A 14,318-nucleotide genomic window follows, 5' to 3' on the forward strand; every position below is an offset into this window, starting at 1 on the left:
TTACTTTACTGATGGCAGAAAGTAGACTGATGGGGCGGTAATTGGCTGAGTTAGATTTGTCTTGCTTTTTGTGTACAGGACATTCCTGGGCAATTTTCCACATAGCCAGATAGATTCCAGTGTTATAGCTCTACTGGAACAGCTTGGCCATCGGCGCGGTAAGTTCTGGAGAACAAGTTTTCAATACTATTGCCAGAATATTGTCAGGGTCCATAGCCTTTGAAGTACCCAGTGCCTTCAGTCGCTTCTTTATATCATGTGGGGTGAATCGAATTGGCTGAAGACTGGCATCTGTGATCCTGGGGACATCTGGGGGATGCCGAGATGGACCATCCACTCGGCACTTCTGGATTAAGATTGTAGCAAATGCCTTATCTTTTTCACTGATGTACTGGGCTCCCCCATCATTGAGTTTGGGGATATTTGTGGAACCTCCATCTCCAATGAGTCATTTAATTGTCCACCACCATTCTCGACTGATTGTCACAGGACTTCAGAGCTTAGATCCGATTCATTGGTTGTGGGATTACTTAGCCCTGTCCATCATTTGCTGCTTATGCTGTTTGGCATGCAAGTGGCCCTTTGTTGTATCTTCACCAGGTTGACACCTCATGTTTAGGTATGCCTGGTGCTGCTCCTGACATGGCCTCCTGCACTCTTCACTGAATCAGGGTTGATCCCCTGGCTTGCTGGGGATGGTAAAATGGGGGATATGCAGGGCCATGAGGTTACAGATTATGTTCAAGTACAATGCTGCTGTTACTAATGGCCCACAGCGTCTCATGGATGCCCAGTCGAGACCTATTCGAAATCTGTCCCATTTAGCATGGTGGTAGTGCCACACAACACGATGGAGGACATTGTTAATGTGAAGACGGGACTTCGTCTCCACAATGACTGTGCAGCAGTCACCCCTGTCAATACTGTTATGGACAGATGCATCTGAGGCAGGCAGGTTGATGAGGATGAGGTCAAGTATGTTTTTCCCTCACCACTTGCTGTAGACCCAGTCTAGCAGCTATGTTATTTAGGCCTAAGCCAGCTAGGTCAGTAGTGGCTCTACCGAACCATGCTTGGCGATGGACATTGAAGTGTCACACCCAGAATACATTGTGCGCCCTTGCCACCTCCAAGTGGTGTTCAACATGGAGGAGCACTGATTCATCAGCTGAGAGAAGATGATACGTGGTAGTCAACAGGAGACTTTCCTTGCCCACATTTGGCCTGTTTCCAGGAGACTTCATGGGGTCCAGAATCAATATTGAGGACTCCCAATTCCCTCCCGACTGTGCCGCCACCTCTGCTTGGCCTGTCCTCGGTGGGACAGGATATACCCAGAGATGGTGGTGTCTGAGGCATTATCTGTAAGGTACGATTCCATATGTCAGGCTGTTTGCTTGACTAGTCTGTTAGGCAGATGTTGGTAAGGAGTACTTTGCAGGCTCGACAGGGCTGAGATTGCCATTGTCGCTTCCAGTGCCTTGGTCAAATACTGGGTAGTCCGTTCATTCCTTTTATGTGTCTTTTTTACAATTGAGTGGTCATTTCAGGGGGTATTTTAAGAGTCAACCACAGTGCTGTGGGCCTGGAGTCACGTGTGGCCAGACGAGGAAAGATTTCCTTCCCTAAAGGTCATTAGTGAACCAGACGGGTTTTTACAGCAATCCACACTCGTTTCACCAATTACAGTGGAAATATCACAGTCGAGGACAAACACAGAGGCAGAGTGTGGGAATGAAAGAGGAAGAGAAGGGCTGTTTGGGATTCGAACCCGGAGTGTTACCCTGGCTCCTTTGACTATTAGTCCAGCGACAATACCATTCTATTAGCTTTCCTAATTACTTGCTATGTTTGCATGCTAACCATTACATCTCAGAGCCCGGCAATCTTTCACCATTTAGATAATATGCTTTTTCATTCTTCCTGCCAAAATGGACAATTTCACATTTGCCCACATTATATTCCATTTACCAGATCTTTATCCATTCACTTAATCTATCGATATCCCTTTTCATGTCCTTATGTCAACTCCACAAATTACTTTTCCAACTATCTTTCTGTCGTCAGCATATTTAGCATCCATTCCTTGGGCCATTCATCCAACTGATTTATACTCATTGTAAAAAGCCGAGGCCCCAGCACTGATCCCTGTGACATACCACTGGTCCTGCCAACAAGAAAGTGAGCCATTTTTCTTAATCTCTGCTTCCTGTTAGCTAGCCAATCTTCTATCCATTCCAATCTGTTACCCCCTCCACTATGAACTTTTACTTTCCGCAAAAAACACTTGATGTGTCACTTTATCAAATGCCTTCTGGAAGCCTAAATACAGCACATCCACCAGTTCTCCATTATCCATAATATATGCTAGTTCAAAGAACTCTAACAAATTGGTCAAAGACGATTTTCCTTTAACAGAACCATGTTGACTCTGCCTGATTACCTTGGATTTTTTAATGTGTCCTGCCATAACGTCACTAAAAATAGCATCGAACCTTTTGTTTCCTGTCTCACTCACCTTTTGAGCCAACGTATTACATTTGTTGTTTTCCAATCTCATGGAATCTTGCCCAAATATAGGGAATTTGGAAAATTAAAACGAATACATCAAATATCTCACTCGTCACTTCTTTTAAGATGCTACAATAAAGCCCATCAGGACCCGAGGGTTTGTGAACCCGCACCTCCAACAATTTATTCGGTATCACTTCCCTGGAGATTGTAATTTTCTTGAGTTTCCCTCGCTTCAATTTCCTGAGTTACAGATAAATCTGGGATGTTACTTGTCTCCTCTGAACTGCGCAGGCACCTGGCTGGAAGGTAAAACTGTGACGTCATGCAGCAGCACTTTGGGTCTTTGTTTTGAAGAAATGGAATTCGGCTGTTCTCATTAGGAATGCTGGAGACAGACTGATCAACAATGTCATCATCAAATGGCACAGCTCAGTAAGAGAGCCTCCCACTCATCCTTTCTATGCCTAAGCTTTTTACAAAGAGCCTCCTCATTCATCCGATTTTCCTTCCTTCTCTGCATTACCCCGATTTCTCCCTCTCAACTTATTCTCCAATTTCACTTGGAAAATACTGATTTAATAAAAATATTGAAAGATGAGAAGGAGCTTCTACGGTGCCCAGTCTGCTAAATTCTGCAGCGTTACCAAAGTTTCCTTGACTCAATGACACCAAGAATTGCACTTATGATTATTACATTGCTTTTGAACAAAAAAAGTACTTAAACTGTTGATTTGGATTTAACGAAATTTATTCTGATCAAGCATCTCCTCATTTTCTCAGTCGATATATACAATCTTATTCCTCTTGCTGTACAACCTGTTGCAGAGGCTGTTATAGAAAAGAGGGAAAGGTTTTCTACAGCTATACAAAGCCCTGGTTAGGTCACAACTGGAGGACTGTGTATAGTTCTGGGAACGGCACCTTATAAAGAATCAATATTTGCATTGAAAGTTTCAGAGGAGCCGCATTGATTAAGTTGGTGGGTTTTGGAAATAGGAAGCTGTAAATCTGCAACTATTACATTGAGGAGACCAAATGCAGACTGGGTGACCACTTTGCAGAACACCTTCAATCTGTCCACAAGCATGACCCAGGCCTTCCTGTCGGTTACCATTTCGACACCCCATCCTGCTCTCATGCCCACATGTCTGTCCTTGGCCTGCTGCAATGTTCCAGTGAAGCTCAACACAAACTGGAGGAACAGCACCTCATCTTCCGATTAGGCACTTTGCAGCCTTCTGGACTTAACATTGAGTTGAACAACTTCAGACCATGAACTCTCTCCTCCATTTTCACCCTTTTTAAAATCCCTTTATAAAAATGTATTTTATTTACTTATTTTTTATTCATTTATTCGTTATTTCATCCCCCTTATTATCCCCTTTTTAATCCTTTTTTCCCAACTACCTCCCTCTCCTCCCACCCCACCCCAACTCCAAAAGTGCCATCTGTTACTTGTTCCATGTTGTTCTTTCACAGAGTGCTGACTCTTGTTCTGCTATTCACACATTCTGCTTTCGTACTTTTATGCAACTACCAGCACCTTCTTCAGCCCTCACCACTGCCATTAACACTCCCTTTTTCTTGTGTCCATGATACGTTTGTCAGTCTCTACTTAGCTCCCACCTCTCGCTGACCTTCTACCCAGCTTCACCTGCTCTACCCTCCCCTCCCCTCCCCACTCTGCCCTGCTTGAACAGTATAAACCCCATCACTTTTTCCTTCTCTTCAGCTCTGAAGTGGGGTCACATGGAATCGAAAAGTTAACACTATTTCCCTCTCCGCAGATGCTGTCAGACCAGCTGAGCTTTCCCAGCATTTTCTGTTTTTATAACATATAAGAGGTGCTTGGATAACAAGACGGCAGGCGGAGAAAAATGTAGCAAAGACTGAAGTAACTCACTTGGTCGTAAAAGTAATTTTTAAAAAGCAACAAAGCAGAACCTGTTTCAAAACGTGAGAAAGTTGTGCGTTGATGTGCAAAGAGACTTGGCTGTGCTTGTACCAGGAAGACAGGAAGTTGTATCAGTTCCTGCAGCAAAATAGATTAGCGTGTTCTTCCAACTGAAAAACCATTCAGTGACGAAACTTCCGATGTTTTTTTTCCCCCCCATCAACACTCATTGTCATACGGATTCGGGTTGTCAATGGCGGCAGGAAAGTTTTCCACAAATGTTGCCAGTTCTAATGTGAGTTTCCAACCAGAGAATCTTACGTATGTAAAGGAAATGTGATAACTACTAGGCTACGACAGCAACATGCAGCTCCTTGCAGAATATCAAACTGTGCTGTCTTATTGCACTGCAAGACCTTGTTTTGTGGAAGTGCAATTCGGCGGAAAACCTTAGCCATGCGGCAGAGAAATTGATCTAACATTAGAATCATCAGGTGACAGAGCACATCAGCAGCTCATTCAACACCTCACACATGTGCGAACAACCTTACAGCAAATCCGCCCCCATCTTTCCCTCTAATTTCCGAGCGATGCATTTTTCAGAAGATCATTCAAAAGCTGGAGAAGTATAAATGTCACTTTGTTTTGAGATGATGCATCCGGTTACTATTTAACAACAAACGGGAATGATGAAACCTTTCCCTACATTTAATACTGTTAATGCTTCAAGCGGGGAAACTTTCCGTGTGTGAGAGACCGTGATCCCTATTACCCTACACAAACCCTGCAATGTAGCGGGGAAACTTTCCGTGTGTGAGAGACCGTGATCCCTATTACACTACACAAACCCTGCAATGTAGCGGGGAAACTTTCCGTGTGTGAGAGACCGTGATCCCTATTACCCTACACAAACCTTGCAATGTAGCGAGGAAACTTTCCGTGTGTGAGAGACCGTGATCCCTATTACCCTACACAGACCCTGCAATGTAAAGAGCCCAATTTCACACACAGAAGACAGAGAGCCGGGAATTTTCAGGTTGGAAAGACATAACTAGCGGAGTGCCACAAGGATCAATCCTAGGGCTTCAATTATTTACTATCTATATTAATAACTTGGAGGAGGGGCAGAGTGTAATGTATCCAAATTTTCTGAGGATACAAAAATAGGTGGGAGTGCATTTTGTGATGAGGACATAAGGAATCTGCAAGGGGGTATAGATAGGTTGAGTGAGTGGGCAAAAAACTTGGCAGATGGAGTTTAACGTAGGAAAGTGTGAGGTGATGCGCTTTGGATGGAAGAATCAAAAGGCAGACTATTATTTAAATGGAGAGAGACTCCAAAAAAGTGCAGCACAGAGGGATCTGGGTGTTCTTGTGCATTAAACACAATAGGTTAGTATGCAGGTGCAGCAAGTAATTAAGAAGGTAAATGGAATTTTGGCCTGTTTTGCTCGTGGTTGGAGTTTAAAAATCTGGAAGTCCTGTTACAGCTGTGCAGGGTGTTCGTGAGGCCGCATCTGGAGTACTGTGTACAATTTTGGCCCTGGTATTTAAGAAAGGATATACTGGCACTGGAGGCAGTTCAAAATAGATTCAGCAGGCTCATTTTTGGGATGAAAAACAGCGAAACAGGTTAAGCCTTTATTCATTAGAGTTTAGAAGAATGAGGGGTGATCTTATTGAAACCTACAAGATTCTGAGGAGGCTTGACAGGTTCATGTAGAGAAGGTGTTTCCACTCGATCTAGGGAACATAGTTACAGAATAAGGGAGCACTCATTTAAAACTGAGATGCAAAGGAATTTCTTCTCTCAGAGGGTAGTAAATGTCTGGAATTCTCTACTCCAGAGAGTTGTAGAGGCTAGATCACTGAAAGTATTTAAAGAGGAGGTAGATAGATTTTTGAAATATCGGGGAATTGGGGGCTATGAGGAGCTGGCACAAAAGAGGAGTTGAGGCCTGGGGCAGATCATCCGTCATCTTATTGAATGGCAGTGCAGGCTTGAGGGGCCGAGTGGTCGACTCCTGCTCCTTTAACTCATGTTCTTATGTTCGTTTGAAACGTGTCTCTGGTGAAAGGGGTCGGAAATAAAAATAAAAGGCACAGGTAACATAGATAAGCCAGGTTGTAAACAAAATCAGCGCAGCTTCCCTGGTGGTCTAGTGGTCAGGATTCGGCGCTTTCACCGCCGCGGCCCCGGTTCGATTCCCGTTCAGGGAATGATAATTTGCTGACCTCGTGCAAACCATGGAAATGAGTTTGGATAATTCCCTGAGAGAAATGCCGATCACCTTTGCCGGAATCAGTCTGAGCTCGAGTTTTGCATCAGAGTTGGAAATGTCATCTGGTCACAACCGGTAAGGAACAAACACAGAGGTGAAGATAGGGAATGAGAGAAGGGCTGTGATCGGCTGCAAAGAGAGGATGGTGCACGGCAAAATTAGCGGTAATAGGGAAGATTTTACTGTTTACATCGACACAAATATCTCCCAGATCTGGTCCCAAATGTCGTGTTAAGTGAGAAGAAAACTCCTCGCTGAATCTTCCACTTCTTAGCTGCACCTCCTTCCAAACATTGCAAACTCCTCCTACATCTTCCATCCTGATATTTTTCTCTGTGACATTTTAATATGAAGCTGCACAACTAATGTGAATAAAGTTTGTGATGGTAAAAATGTGTTCACCCCCTCGGGGAACCGAGTCACATTGACACACAGAGGAACACACACAGACATATACACCGAGAGTGACAGAGGGCAAGGGTTTGTCTCTAAGGAGAGACAAACACACAGAAAGCAAGCATGACACCAACCTGGCTCTGTTTTTGTTCCTCTACGACTACAAGTTTTGTGAATGTTTTCGTGAATGAAATGAAATAGGAAAATCCCCCTGGATACTTTGGTACTTGGATGGATTTGATTGAATCTAACCGATAATTAACTCTGTAGACACAGAGTTAAAACCAGGTATAATGAGCAGCGGGGAAACTCCAATGGATTTGAACTCCATCTCCGTAACCACTCGGCCACGGCAACTGGCCCTATGGACAGGTTAATGTTGTTGGTATATAAGATGGCTACAGCAGAAAGGCGGGCTTTCGGCCCATCTTCTCCGTGCTGGCTGGCTGGAAGAACAACTCAACTACTTCCACTGCCGTGCATTCTCATAAAAGCAATTAATATTTGTATTGCCTCTCCTCCTTCTCCCAGTTAAAATGAAACCCAATACACGCCCGCATTCACTTTGAGCTGGCACTTTGTCGTCAGAGGAGAGCATTCAAAGTCACCAACAGGCGAACCACCTATAGCTTTGGCAGCGGATCCACAAATAATGGAACCTGAATCCAGCGCCTGAGGCCATTCGGCCAGTCTACCTCTCACAACCTGCTGTTTCCCGTCGCCTTGATGGTGTTTCCACTGAAACAGAACATTAAAAACATCGAAAAAGGAACAGGAATTGGCCATAAGCCCCCTCGAACCTCCTCTCCCACTTAATAAGATCATGTCAGATCCCTAAGCTCAGCAACAATTTCCCATCTGATCTCGATAGCCCTTCATTCACTTAAAGTCCAAACATTTATCAGCCTTCAATATACTCATCGACTGAGGATCCACAGAGCTCCAGGCTACAGAATGCCCAAAGATTCATAAGCCTTTGAGTGAAGAAATGTCTCCTCACTTCAGTCCTAAATGGCTGACACATTATCCGGAGAATGTGGGCCCAGTTCTAGACGCTCCAGCCAGGGGGAAACAGCCTCTCAGCATGTTCACTGTCACTCTGGAATCAATCCAGTGAATCTTGGTTGCACACAGACAGCGAGTGAATGGAGGGAACAAAGAGCACAAAAGTGAACAGAGATAGAGACACAGGCAGAGAGACTGAGAGAGTGAAAGAGAGCGAGGCAGATATACAGGGACAAAAAGCCGCAGACAGAGGGAGAGAGAGTGGTAGACACTGAAAAGAACAGATACACTTCACCATTCCACATGATTGTTAACTTAGATTGACAGACAGAAAGAGAGAAATAAAGACTTACTTTTAAACAGAGCCTTTCACAAACCCAGGACAGCGGGAGGCCCTTTAGAGCCAATTAAATCTTTTTGAAATGTAGTCACTGTTGCAATCTAAAAGCAGAGAGAGTTTGACAAAAATGCTGATTCAGAAAATGAGAATATTCGATCTTAAGAAATCCATCTGAATGTCGAATCTTTCTTTCTATCTCCCTAAGCATTTCATGGTTTGTTTGATGCCGATTCAGCAGATGTAAATCTGCAGCTGAGTGAATAAATTTCACCTCGAATCTCTGATGAAACAGGGACAAAGCATCTCATTTCTATCAGGTCATCTCTCAGCCTTCTCTTTTCTAGAGAAAAGAGCTTTAGGCTGTTCAGCCTTTCCTGGTGATTATAACCTATCCGTTCCTGGAACATTTGTGAATCAACTTTTATTTTCCTGTTCCTTCCGACACCCGGCAGCAGTAGAAACAGTTCCTAACGTCCGAGTGATTTCAGTTTGGATTATTTGTATTTAAAAATTTATTCTCTCGATGTGTCCATTGCCTTAGCCACTCAACCACAAGGACTCGGTGTCTGTCTGTTTAAATGTTGCTCAGTGACAATTTCGATCATCCTCCACTTTGTACCAAACCGACCCTCAGAAGCTGAAAAGTCTTCATTCAAAAAAAAGAAAGAAAACTCCTCTTGTATATTTTAAAACTGCTCTTTTTATTCTCTGTACCATCTTAATATGAAGCCGCACAACTAACGTGAATAATGTTTGGATGGTGAAATGGGGAACTGAACCGCATTGACACACACACAGGAATATACACCGAGAGTGACAGAGGGCAAGGGTTTGTCTCTAAGGAGAGGCAAATATCCAGAAAGCAAGCATGTCACCAACCTGGCTCTGTTTTTGTTCCATTTCTAGCTGTAACTTTTGTGAACGCTTGCAGACGAATGGAAATTAGAGAACGCTTGGGGTTTTGGATGTTTTTTATTCAAATTAATCGATCATTAATTGTGCAGGCACACTCTAAAATTCAGGAATGATAAGAAGAGTAGTTGTCAGGATTCCAACCCACCTGTGGAGACCCCATTAGATTCAAAACATGTCGCCTTAACAACTCAGTCGTGAATCCAAGCCCCAGATTTGCATGAATATAGTTTGTATAAAATCATAGACGGCTACATCAGACAGTCATTCAGCATATTGTTCACATGCCGTCTCTCTGGAAGAGAAACTCACCGACTGCAATTCCACACCCCGCCTTTTTCCTGCAGCAATTCATATTTATATTGTCTCTCCTCATTCTCCCGATCAAAGTAAAACACCGCACACTCCGCTGGGTTTAATGTGAGTTGCGATTTGTTTGGTTCAAATGGGACAGCTGCAGATCCTAAAAGGAAGGTAACTTGAACGTTTGGCGACGGTGGGATTCGAACCTACGTTTCTGTAGAAACTGGAGCCTTAATCCAGCGCCTTAGACCACTAAATCACGCTATCACGTGACAAAGTGCTAGTCATAATTTCCTTCACTGGTATTGCAACGAAATGAACAGACGCAAAGGAGAAGGGGGAAGTCATTGGGAAACTTGAACCAGCTCCGCCAGTTAATCAGATCATCCTGCACTTTGTAACAAACAGAAATCATCTCCACTGCTAACTTGTTTTTTCAATGTTTCATTATTTCGATGTTTCAAATGATGTTTCTTTTTTCCTTTGTGACTCTGCGTGTTTACTCAATGAAATGTTGGTAATAGCTAATGAGATTGTATATATTGACTGAGAAAAATGAGGAGATGTTTGGTCAGGGTAAATATTTTTTGATAATTTGATTTGACATCAACGATTTCAAAAAATTTGAAAACTTTTCAAAGGTTTCAGAATCCAACTCTTCATGTCATTGGGTCAGGAAAACTTTGTTAACTTTCATACATTGTGCATGGACACAGCAGAAGGCCCTGCATCTCTTTCAATATTGTTTTTTCTTAACGCAGAGATTTCAAAAGGGAATTGGACAATGACTTGAAAGGGAGAAAAAGATCAGGGTTATGGAAAGAGACAAATAAATTGAGATTAACTAGAAAGCTCGTTGAACAAAACTGACATAGACTGATTGTCCGAAAGACCTCTTGTAGAGCTGTGCCATTTGATGATGACATTGTTGATCAGTCTGTCTCCAGCATTCCTAATGAGAACAGCCGAATTCGATTTCTTCAAAACAAAGACCCAAAGTGCTGCTGCATGACGTCACCGTTTAACATTTTAGTGAAGCCCATTGAGCCTTTGTGCTGTTTCCTGTTTCTGTGGTGCGGTGATTTTCATGCTTGCCTAACACATGAAACGTTCTCCGGTTTAAAACTGGGCAGAGCCATAATCAGAATTTGTGGGTTCACGTTGAAGCCACGTGACCTGGTCAGTGTTTATCCCTCAACCAAGAGCACATGGTCTGCTCATTGTGACGTGCCTGGTTTTGACTGTTTCCTGAGCGGTGATTGGCTGCCGTGTTCCCTACATTACAACAATGACTGCACTTCAATTAAAGCAAAACTGCGGAAATCTGGAAAGGAAAACAGAAAATACAGGAAAAACTCAGCAGGCCTGACAGCATCTTTTGAGAAAGAAACCTGCTGAGTTTTCCAACATTGTCTGTTTTTATTTCTTAATTGGCTGGAAAGTGGTTTGAGACATCCACTGGTCTGGAATAGCGCTATTAAAATGCAAGTCTGTCCTTCTTTAATTATCTTAAATCCCATTCCTCTGGTTGCTGACCCCCGTCAGTGGAAACAGTTTCTCCCCATCTGCTCCATCAAACCGCCCCGTCCCCGTTGCCCCCACCCCCATCACTTTGAGCAGCTCCGTGAAATCTCCGTTTAACCTTCTTTGCTCCATAGAGGACAATCCCGGTCTCCATAAACTCTCCAGAAAACTGAATTTCCTCATCTCTGGACATGATGCAATGCGGAGGATTGAGACGAGATTTTGGAATATATTGTCAGTTGGCAGGTCGGAAAATGGAGAAAGAACCAAAACAGAACTCTCAGTCTCCAGCTTTGTGAATCTTCAGATATTCTTTGGGAACCGGAATCAGAGGAGAATGAAGGGTGAACTGTCCGACTGACCAGAGACAGTCAAGGCACCTTTCCCTTCTTTAAGACGTTGGAACATTGACCCCATGTTATCAGTGAAATTAGCTGATCTGAGACATTGAAAGGATTCTCGTTACTGCACCTCAGGAATTCAAACTTAATATCGGCTTTGGGACAATCAGAATACTTGGTAACAGACAAGACAGAGAAAGACTCGAAGGAAGACGGCACCGGTTGTAGGAGAGCTGGTTCCCGGTGACAGGGATGTGTTTGCAGTGGGTGGGATCAGACTGTTTCCATGTATCCACAATGAATGTCCCACCCTTTATTTTGGAAGAGTAAAACTGATAGAGAATAATTGTCATTCCTGGAGCAGCAATCTGAAACTTTAACTTGATGACACCATTTTAAGCAGTTGCGTCGGTCTCTGTGGCGCAATTGGTCAGCGCGTTCGGCTGTTAACCGAAAGGTTGGTGGTTCGAGACCACCCAGGGACGAAACTTCCCCTTTTTTTCAGCATTAATTGTCACTCAGTTCCCGGTTGTCATTGACTACTGGAGCTGAATGTCAAGACCCCGGAAAAGTTGCCGGCTCCACTATTATCCAGTGAGCTCCCAGGTAAGCAGCTTTTTTTCGAATATTAATTTCAAATATAATGAGAAAACATTTAGACCGACCATGCACTGATATCCAACACACTGGAAATTTATGAAGTTATTGGATTCAAACAAACCCATCAATTGTTCTTTCTTCCTCAGCTGCACAGTGAGTGAGACAGGGAAAAGCAGAAAAGCAGCAATATTCCGGCTCCGCACTCTCCAATCACCCGCTGCCAGCAGAAAGCGGCGACTGCAGCTTCAATCAGCGGGTTACTGCCCATCCCTGAGACGCAAGATACCCCAACCAGGGCCAAACCTCACAACACACCGAGCACAGGCTCAGGAAAACTCAGGTAGATTATATCACGGTCACAAAACCTCGGAGCAGCATTTACAGAATACCCGAGTGAGTGAGTCACAAATAAAAGTCACACCAACTTTCTAAATCTTTTCACTGTCAAATTCCTTCATTTTATTCAAAAACTGACTGATGTGAATCTGAAAATGAGCACCATGGGATTTGAGTTACCGAGTGACTTGTTTTACAATGATTGTCCTTCAGATTTGCAATTCAATTTGTGCTGGATATTGAAGCGAATCTGTTTTCAAAATGAGGACACAAGCAGTTAAATGTTGAATCCAGAAACAGATCCAGAGGAAAATGGATCATAATGTTTGGAAGGAGTTGCAGCTGAGAAGCGGAAGCTATGAATTATGTTATTGATGATTGAGTGCAAAGCACTGGGGCCTTGGTCAATCGTCGTGTCCGGGTGGTGAAAACGATGCTTTTAAAATCCACTGGGGTTTCCCCAGGAAAGTTCCAATCTTACCGACTGTGCTTCTTATTATTGCTGATTTCAACCTGGTGTCCACAGAACTCTCGGATCAATGGAAGAAAAAATATCCAAACATTCTCCTGATTTTTGGACTCTAAGGGAATGAAGGGCGATCGGGATCGGGTGGGAATTTGGTGTTGAGGCTGGAGATCCGCCATGATCTTATAAAGTGACGGAGGAGGCTTGTGGGGCCTTATGACGTATTGTTGCTGCTTTGATTCTGTTCTATTTGAGTAGCAATGCTAGGAAAGGCGATGAGCAGTAATAATGAAGCTCGGTTTCAAATACCACTTCCACTGCTGCTGAAATTGTCCTTTTGGTCGAAAAAGTGGCAGCTCACAGTTAAAGCAGGTGTGTGTGGTGTTTCACTTTAACAGAAATACTGAGAGACAATAAAATATAAATGGCTGTGGAGAAAAGGCGGGGTTGTTGAATTAGCTGTGAAACTTGTGCAGGACAGATATTCGCCTCCAGCTCTTTCTGCCCATCCAGGTCAATTAGCTGCTTGATGCAAACACAGTCAGATGGTGTGAACGTAAAACAGAACGTGATCGGTTTACAGATAGCAGCGGACAGAGACACCAGGATCTTCCTGATTCGCCCGAGTACTGATTACAGGAATGTGCACAGTGCCGATTATCCACAATCTCACTTCCCTTCCAGTCTTGTCTACGTTGTTCAGCTTTGAAAATGCTCATATTTTCACATTGGATTTCAATGTGAAGAAAGCAGAGCTGTGAAAAGCTTATATAGTTCAGCAGATGTACTGCAAGAAGTTACATAACAGGCAGACGATAACAATGCTCTTTGGACGCGGTGAGCTCCAGGGAAGGATTGACACCATTAATGTGTCGCTCAATTAGTCTTGTGACAAATCTCGTGCTGGAAATGACAATAAATCTCGCTGAATTTGCTCTGTGCTTTGATTTCAAACAAGCCGAATACAAGGTAAGAAAGTACATCTCGCTCGAGTGGGTTATAAAATGGAAGAATGACTCGTGCTGTTGGGAAACATAAAATTATAGAAAGTTGCAGCACAGAAAGAGGCCGTTCGGCCTGGCGTGCAGCTGTCAATGTGCAGTAATGATTGGTTGATCCATCAGGAGTGATATTTATGTCAGTGCAAACAGTAGGCAGCCAAATTTGACCTTTTCCCACACATATTTTTTCTGGCGCCACCAGCTCTGTGGTCAGTGCTTTGCACCCAGCCCCTCTCTTGTCCTCTTTTCATTCCCTCACTCCGCTTCTGTCTTTGTTCTCGACTTGTCCAAATATGACATTTCCAACTCTGCGGCGGAAGTTCAACTATCACCCCACTGGTTCTGGTGGAGCTGTTAAATTTTTTCAATCCATAAGTAATTAATACTCATTTTAACAAGATAAC

General features: G+C 43.5%; 1 non-coding gene across 1 annotated transcript; it reads left to right on the forward strand.

Moving 5' to 3' along the window:
• The first annotated feature begins 11,922 nt into the window (after positions 1 to 11,922).
• Positions 11,923 to 11,996, forward strand: trnan-guu (transfer RNA asparagine (anticodon GUU)). Its single transcript has one exon. It is a non-coding gene; the product is annotated as a tRNA-Asn (tRNA).
• Positions 11,997 to 14,318: the final 2,322 nt, after the last annotated feature.

The sequence above is a fragment of the Cetorhinus maximus genome, chromosome 23, assembly GCF_964194155.1.
Source record: "Cetorhinus maximus chromosome 23, sCetMax3.hap1.1, whole genome shotgun sequence".
Lineage (NCBI taxonomy): Eukaryota > Metazoa > Chordata > Chondrichthyes > Lamniformes > Cetorhinidae > Cetorhinus > Cetorhinus maximus.